The sequence below is a fragment of the Hippopotamus amphibius genome, chromosome X (assembly GCF_030028045.1).
Source record: "Hippopotamus amphibius kiboko isolate mHipAmp2 chromosome X, mHipAmp2.hap2, whole genome shotgun sequence".
In the NCBI taxonomy this organism is placed as follows: domain Eukaryota; kingdom Metazoa; phylum Chordata; class Mammalia; order Artiodactyla; family Hippopotamidae; genus Hippopotamus; species Hippopotamus amphibius.
Window position 1 is genome coordinate 73,887,278 of NC_080203.1, and position 9,152 is coordinate 73,896,429.

At 38.0% G+C, this 9,152-nt stretch overlaps 1 long non-coding RNA gene across 1 annotated transcript in view; it reads right to left on the reverse strand.

The window, feature by feature from the left end:
- The window catches only part of LOC130842046 (uncharacterized), a 72,578-nt gene extending 63,675 nt beyond the window's left edge, over positions 1-8,903 (reverse strand). The window contains exon 1 of the long non-coding RNA XR_009050332.1: positions 8,780-8,903. This is a non-coding gene — a long non-coding RNA (uncharacterized LOC130842046). The remainder of the gene's footprint in view (positions 1-8,779) is intronic.
- Positions 8,904-9,152: the final 249 nt, after the last annotated feature.

The following is a 9,152-nucleotide window of genomic DNA, read 5'->3' on the forward strand; positions in this document are numbered from 1 at the left end:
TATTTCCAAGTGCTTTTGTTTTGCCAAAACAAAAACCAAAGCAAAAGAAGAAAACAAGGAATCAACCTAAGCCAAAGAAACAAGTGACTTTTAGCTGATTTCTGCAATGGTGGCGGGAGGGAGGGGAGAGAGAACTTTTATTTGAAAAGACCATGCCTGGACTTCCCTGGTTGTGCAGTGGTTAAGAATCTGCCTGCCAGTGCAAAGGACATGGTTTGAGCCCTTGTCCAGGAAGATCCCACATGCCGCGGAGCAACTAAGCCTGTGTGCCACAACTACTGAACCTGCACTCTAGAGCTCTCGAGCCACAGCTACTGAAGCGCAACCACCTAAAGCCTGTGCTCTGGAACAAGAGAAGCCACCACAATGAGAAGCCTGCGCACCACAACGAAGAGTAGCCTCCACTCGCCGTAACTAGAGAAAGCCTGCTCACAGCAACAAAGACCCAACACAGCCAATAAATAAATACATAAATTTATAAAAAAAAAAAAGACAATGCCCATTCAAGATCTTTAGTATTGTAAGATATACAGAACTTCTGAAGAACAAAATTTCCAGCAAAGCTGAGTTTTCTATCTTTTCAATCACCTTTAAGAAAATATTTTTAATGTATTAGTCACTTGAGCCCTGGTTTAGGAGCTTGGAGATTGGGGTTGTTAGAAGCAGCATGCACTTATAGTACAAATCTATCTCCATTATGTACTAGTTGTGTGATCTCATGCAAATTTGGTTTTGCTTGCTTTAAGCTTCAGTTTCCTCAACTATACAATGGAGGGTAACTATTAGTATTGTTTTAACTAAAGTCCATCTTCCAAACACTTCTCTGCAGATAACCTGCATCTGAATCTTGTAGAGAGTTTATTTAAAATGAAGATTCCTGATTTCTACCCTAAGACATCTGAATCAGATTCTTAGGACGAGGCCTAGGAATGGCCTAAGTGCCTCTCCCATCTCTCCTTCTGGGTTTGATATATAAAGGCTTTGTGAGGAAAAAAAAAAAGTCTGTTCTTGGTTTTTTATTTCTCGGTGAGTTTGCGGGGAGAGGAGGTCTTTCGGAAGCTGGCACTTTTCAAAGTGCTGAAAAGGACAGACCTTTCTATGAAGAGACAAAGAAAGCAGGGTAGTGTGTTAGTATTGAGTGCACAGTCCCAGAGGGCTCAGTGGAAAGTGTTAAGAGGGTGCAAAACAGTGCAGGTCATGATGGAAGTGGATTTACAGCTGACCTCTATAGAAATGAGTTTAGATGGGTGCAGGACCAGAGGAGCTTGAAGCTTTCATGACAACTGAAGAGGATGGAGTTAAGAAGCAGGGACAGAGTCATCCTCTTTCTAAACAGAAACTTGGTATAAAGTTGTCTGATGCCAGGAAAAGTGTATAGTCAACTTAATCTATTTTCAACATTTTATTATGCACAGTGTAAATAAATGACACAGTATTTATTAAAATAGATTAATAATTGGAGATAAGATGGGTGTTTCTTCTCTAAATCCAAGCCTTCTGTCTTCTCCCTGCTATATTGCACTTAATTTGTTACAGGAAGACCACTCTCTGGTTGTTTTTGGCATGAGTTGGAAAACTGTCCTGTGCTTTCTATACCAGAGCATCTGAAACCTTCATGTTTGGATACGTAAGGGTGCTTGATATTTCTTCCTTAAGCAGGTTATTTTTATACCCCCCAAAAGCATAGAATGGAAAGAGAGATCTTTCATTGCCGCTGTAATAACTGGAAAAAAAGACATGACAGTGAATCTACTGAGATTTCCTACTACAAATATAATTAACCAGGCATCAGTGCATATTGTATTTCTACTATGTTTGAATATTTGCAATATAATACTTTTTATTTCTGAAGTATATTTTACTGGAGGAGAACAACCCCAGTTAATTAACTTACAGGGCATTTGTGGGAAGAATGGTACACATCACTATATATACCTTTTCAAAGAGATGAACTGAGTTCTAGAGAAACCAGATCTTCAATAACAATGCTAGTATAAACATGGCATTGTGCTGCTAGGAATGAAAGCAATCGCAATGTTTTCTACTAGTCTAAGGTGAATATTCAAGATGTTCTTAAGACTTTTAGGTTAAAAATATCTTCCACAGATGGTAAGGAATAAAAGGGATTTACTCTTATGCTTTGTGTGCTTCACTTCCTTATCTTTCATTTATTTTTAAGACCTCAAACATTTTATAAATACAAACTTGTGGCTGACTTCCTAAAAAGTGTTGCCAGGGTCCCTACAATGGAACCAATGCATCAGCTTTAGCTTCCACATATCTTCACAAAATGACTGCAGATGAAATTACATCCTTAGGACGCCTCTCTTCTTCTAGACTGTGAACTTCCTTAGGACAGAGACTATATCATTTATATCTGTAGCCCCAAGACCTAGCACAGTGCCATGGCACACAATAAATATTGTTGAATGAATGACAATGAATGAATAAATGAATGAATGAATCATTGATTACCTTTCAGTTGTCTCTTCCCATCCTCCTATCCCTTTCCTCAGGGCAAATTGAAGAAAACATTTAAAATCCATTCAAATCTTGAATATTATTATGAACTCCTAAAGGAATGAACTTAAGAAAAATGGAAGTGCTAAGAGGCAGATACTGATTTTCTGGTTAATTGATTTTGATTCGTAATTCTTATGCAAAAAATTTTAATAAAGACATCAGAGGCAGTATCTAAATAAATATATATTTGGGGGGTGTCACTTTTTAAAAACAAAACCAGTTTAATTTCTTAAAGATAAAGGAGTTTGGACCCTTAAAATAGTAAATAAGCCCACCATAAAGAAAATGCAGTCACAAACACATAAAGAACTTTAAAAAAATAAAAAACCTTCATCAGATCATTTTTTTCCTCAGATCTTTATTGGAGTATAATTGTGTTACAATGTTGTGCAGTTTCTACTGTACAACAAAGTGAATCAGCTGTATTTACACATATCTCCCCATATGCCCTCCCTCTTGAACTCCCCTCCCCTCCTCCCTATCTGACCCCTCTAGGTCATCACCAATCATCAAGTTGATCTCCCTGTGTTATGCAGTTGCTTCCCACTAGCTATCTATTTTTACATTTTGAAGTGTATAAATGCCAATACTACTCTTTCACTTTGTCCCAGCTTCCCCTTCCCCCATGTCTTCAAGACCATTCTCCATGTCTGCAAGACCATTCTCCATGTCTGCATCTTTATTCTTGCCCTGCCCCAGGCTCATCAGTATCATTTTTTTGTTTGTTTCATTTTTTGTTTTTAGATTCCATATATATGCATTAGCATACAGTATTTGTTTTTCTCTTTCTGGCTTACATCACTCGGTATGACAGACTCTAGGTTCATCCACCTCACCACAAATAACTCAATTTCATTCCTTTTTAGGGCTGAGTAATATTCCATTGTATATATGTGCCACATCTTCTTTATCCATTCATCTGTTGATGGGCATTTAGGTTGCTTCCATGTCCTGGCTATTGTAAATAGTGCTGCAGTGAACACTGTGGTACATGTATCTTTTTGAATTATGGTTTTCTCTGCATATATGCCCAGGAGTGGGATTGCTGGATCATATGGTAGTTCCATTTTTAGTTTTTTCAGGAACCTCCATACTGTTTTCCATAGTGGCTATATCAATTTATATTCCCACCAACAGTGCAGGAGGTTCCCTTTTCTCCACACCCTCTCCAACATGTACTGTTTCTAGATTTTTAGATGATGGCCATTCTGACCGGGTGTGAGGTGATACCTCATTGTGGCTGTGATTTACATTTCTCTAATGATTAGTGATGTTGAGTATCTTTTCATCTGTTTGCTAGCCATCTGCATGTCTTCTTTGGAGAAATGTCTATTTAGGTCTTCCGCCCATTTGTGGATTGGGTTGTTTGCTTTTTTTGATATTCAGCTGCATGAGCTGCTTGTATACTTTGGAGATTAATCCTTTGTCCGTTGCTGCATTGGCAAATATTTTCTCCCATTCTGAGGGTTGTCTTCTTGTCTTGTTTATGGTTCCTTTTGCTGTGCAAAAGCTTTTAAGTATCATTAGGTCCCATTTGTTTATTTTTTATTTTATTTCTATTATTCCAGGAAGTGGGTCAAAAAGGATCTTGCTTTGATTTATGTCATAGAGTGTTCTGCCTATGTTTTCCTTTAAGAGATTTATAGTGCTTGGCCTTACATTTAAATCTTTAATCCATTTTCAGGTTATTTGTTGTGTATGGTGTTAGGAATTGTTCTAATTTCATTCTTTTACATGTAGCTGTCCAATTTTCCCAGCACCACTATTGAAGAGGCTGTCTTTTATCCTCTGTATATCATCAGATCATGTTTAAATGATCCCTTTTTTAAGGGATCTTCAACAACTTCCCACTGCTCTTAGGATAAGATCCAAAATCTGTAATTTGAACTATAAGCTAATTCATTGATTCATTCCAGAAATATTGATGAGTGTCCATTAGTATTAGGCTTGGAAAATACAGTGGTGAAGGAGTAGGGCAAAGCTTCAGTAACCACAGAACTTTACACTGGGAGTGGGCCAGTAGGAAGACTGACAGACTATAAACATAGAAATACAATCAATAAGCATCATAAACAAATAGACAAGGTAAATTCCAATGTGAGAAGTGCTATGAAGAAAATAAAATAGAATGATTTTCTAGAGAAAATGAGCTATTCTTTCAGTTTCCTAGGGTCCATTTTCTCACCCCAAGGAATTTGTGCAGGTTATTCTCTCAAGGCTCTTCCCTTATCTTCCTTCCCTCCCTAACCATCATTCTTCCTTCAACCTGAGTCTCAGCTAAAAATGGCAACTTCTCTGGGTTAAATATTCCTTTTATATACCCCTCCCAATGTACCCATATGTCTCCTTTGTAATATTCATTACATTTATAAGTATTTGGTCAATGTCTGGCCACAAGGGCAAGGTCTTCTTGTCTGTGGTCTACCAATCTATTCTCAGCCACCAGCTGGGAAATATAATAGATGATTTATCTACAGTAGATGATCATCATATACTACATGATCAATACATTTTGTTGAATAAATGAACAGAAGGAAAATTGGAAAATTCTTTTATTTTTTTCCTGTTAAGGAAGGGATAAAAATCATGTGGACAGGGACTTCCCTGGTGGTGCAATGGTTAAGAATCCGCCTGCCAATGCAGGGGACACGGGGTTTGATCCCTGGTCTGGAAAGATCCCACATGCCGCAGAGCAACTAAGCCCGTGCACCACAACTACTGAGCCTGTGCTCTAGAGCCCATGAGCCACAACTACTGAGCCTGTGTGCTACAACTACTGAAGCCTATATGCCTAGAGCCTGTGCTCCACAACAAGAGAAGCCAATGCAATGAGAAGCCACAACAAATGAGAAGCCACAAATGAGAAGCCACAACAAACAGTAGCCCCTGCTTGCTGCAACTAGCGAAAGCCCACATGCAGCAACAAAGACCCAATGCAGCCAAAAATTAAACGATAAAATACATTAATAAAAAAAATCATGTGAACATCACATATATGTAAAAAGCACATGGGAGAGAAATGCACTTAGGCTGAAGAGAAACTCAATGAGAATTATTCAGTGGTTGCTTCCTTGGGTTCTATGGTGGCACTGAATGCCATCACGGGATAAACTGTTTTGAGAAGAAGTCATTTCTTAGATGTTGGAAGTAAGCAGCCCCTTGGTTATAAAAGAGCATGGAAGAATACATGGAAGAGAAAGAGAGAAGAAAGAAAGCAGGGAGGGAGGGAGGAAGGGGATGAAGGAAGGAAGGATGGAAGGAAGGAAGGATGGAAGGAAGGAAGGAAGGATGGAAGGAAGGAAGGATGGAAGGAAGGAAGGAAGGGGAAAGGAAGGAAGGAAGGATGGAAGGAAGGAAGGAGAAAGGAAGTAAGGAAGAGTAGACTTGTTGAAGCATGGAAGGAATAAGTAGATGGGGAGATAGTCTTTTTTTGTTCAGATTCAGACAGACTTTTTTTTCTAAATAAAAATGGCCCCTCCTCCCAATACCAAGCAATACATGCATATTGTAAATATTCAAGACAATACAGAAAGAAGTAAAAATGTCAACATGACTAATAATCCTTTCATTTTTGCATGTATACTCATGTAGACTTTTTTCTATGTATATTTACACATATATTTTTAATATAAAAATAGAATAATACATACTATGTTACAAATTGTCTTTTTATTTAAAAACATATTTCCAGATCTAGCTACTCATTTCTAATGGCTATGTAGGAGTCCATTATGTGGATGTACTGTTATAACTAATTTTTGTTGAACAGTTATTTTATTTTTCAGTATTTCAATATTATATGTCTCACTATGATTTACATCTTTGTACATTTATTATGTGTATTTTTGCAAACTTGTCCACTTATTTTCCTTAAAATAAATTTGTTTGTGGACTTGTTGGTCAAACAATATGGATATTGAGGCTTTTGATATGTGTTGCCAAATTCCCTAAAAAATGATTATATCAATTTGTACCAGTAGCATATAAGTGTGCCCATTTCACAGTATCTTCATCAACACTTAATATTATAAAACTTTCAATCTTCGACATTCTGATAGGCAAAAAAGAGGTATCATCATTACAGTTTTTATTTTTATTTCTGATTAGAAGTGAGGTTGATTACTCACTCTGATTACTATTATCATATGCTTATCAGCCAAATGTTTTCTCCTTTAAATTGTCTATTCATGTCCTTTGCACACTTTTTAATTGGGGTATTTACCTTTAAAAAATTTATAATAGCACTTTATAGACTATGGATCTTCCTCAATTTATGATGGGGTTACGTCCTGAGAAATCCATCCCCAGTTGAAAATATCCTATGTGAAAAATGCATTTAATACACATAACCTACCAAACATCATAGTTTAGCCTAGCCTACTTTAAACATGCTCAGAAGACTTACATTAGCCTACAGTTGGGCAAAATCATCTAACACAAAGCCTATTTTATAATAAAGTGATGAATACCTCATGTACTTTATCGAATACTGTACTGAAATACAAAATGGTTGTGTGGGTACAGAATTGTTATCAGTGTCTGCGTTGTTTACCCTCGTGATGTGGCTGACTGGGAACTGTAGCTCACTGCTGCTGCCCAGCATCACCAGAAAGTATCATGCTGCATATTGCTAGCCCTGAGAAAGATCAAAATTCCAAATTTGAAATACGAATTCTACTGAATGAGTATTGCTTTTGAACCACTGTAAAGTCAAAAAACCATAAGTCAAACCACTGTAAATCAGGGACTGTCTGTAGTGATATTAGCCATACATGCTTATTATATGTTTATCATATATGTAGCATTTTTGCCAATTTCTCATTTTTTTAAATTTTACTATAAACCAGTACTACACCTTAGCTGTCATGTCATATTGAAATTATTTTTCTCAATTTGTTATTTGTCTTTTAACTTTATTAACCTTGTGTTTTGACATTCAGAAGCTTTACTTTCATTTTTGAAGTTGTATTTAACAGTAATTCCTTTTATGGATTTTGTGTCATGTTTAGACAGTCATTCCACATCCCCAAAGCTATGGACATATTCACTTACATTTTCTACTTCTTTTATGATTTTATATTTTACATTAAGCCACATTTGCCTCAAGAATATGTCAAGAAGTGGCAAATGTTATGGTCATAGTCTCAACATCAGGCTTAATAACAATTGCAGGCCACTGAAGAATTTATTTTACACATTCTAGGTAAAAGTTCTAATATATAATTACGTAATATAAGACAAATGCTGAGTAGACACACAGTACCTAACTCATTCCCATACTGTCAAAAATGATAATATCAAGCCTGCTGGAAAGTTGAGCAGGGAAGTGTGGGGGATATTGTTGTAACTGCTTGGAGTGAAATATATTTCTGGCTGATGAAATGGCCATCATGCTGAGGCCGGCACTCAAAAAATATTTGTGGGCCTACTATGAGCTCGCTGGGGATATAACAAATCAAAAAGGTTTACTGTTCTTAAGGGGGTGGGGTAAACAATGTATTTTCAGATGAAGTGCTCTAAAGAAAACTAAGCAGGTAAGGGAAGTTGTAATTTCAGAAAGGGTTGTTAGGGAAGTGTTCTCTGGGGAGATGACAATTGAGAAAAGGTTTCGATGGTGAGAGCAAAGATATGAAAGGGGAAAATTCCAGCCTAAGTAAAGTTGTAGAGTTTTAGTTCTCTGCAAGAAAACTAAGAAAGCCAGTGTAGCCGGAGTGTTACTTGAAAACACAGAAAACAGAAAAGTGGGAAAAGAAACAGACAAACACCCTAAAACCGTGGTTGTTTTTCTTTAACTGTGAAAGCGGGAGTTGGATGTTGAGGAGCTCATTCTCTACCTTCCTTCATACATTACCATCTAAGAAAGGCCTTCCTTAAACCGCCCTTAAATTCAACGTTATCAGATTTTCCCACCCTTTTACAATCTCCGCCTTCTTTCAAGTATTTCAGAATTACCATTTCAGAGAGGCCACCTCTGACCTCTCTTTTTAAAACTGCAATTCCCGCTTGCCCCCACCGGGCGCTCTCCCACCCACCTTCCCCCGCTTTTATTTTTCCCCCTAGCATTTATCGTTAATTATATATATTTTATACATATATATTAATTATTGTCCCTACCCCCAGTAGACTATAAAGACCATGAGAACTGGGATTTTTGGTTAGCTTTAATTTCCGCTATATCCCCAACATCTATAATAGTGCTTGACACATACAGCTGGCGCTCGATAAATGTCAAATAACGGTAGGATTTTGTATTTACCGGTCTGGACTAATTGTGTGAATCTACGTCAGGTTAGAGTAGTATCGCATTTCTCACTCTCTGAAGAGGGCTTCCAGCAGTCAGACAGTGACGTACTCCAGCTTTCAAAACGGGAAAGCCAACGTTCCCACAATTCTCAGAACGCGAATTTCTCGCTACAATTCAAAATGGCGGAGGAGGGTGGGGCCTGTCACATGGTGGGCGTCACAGCGGCTTTCCTTTTCCAGGCTGCGGCCCGCCTTGCCGCGTCGTCAGCCTGCCGCCTTCTCCTCCCACCGAGCCTTTTCGAGGAATCGCCTGGGATTGGCTACTCGGCTGGGAGTCGGCCTGCGGGGCCCGTACGCGGCATCATCACTTCCTGTTGTGGGCAGGC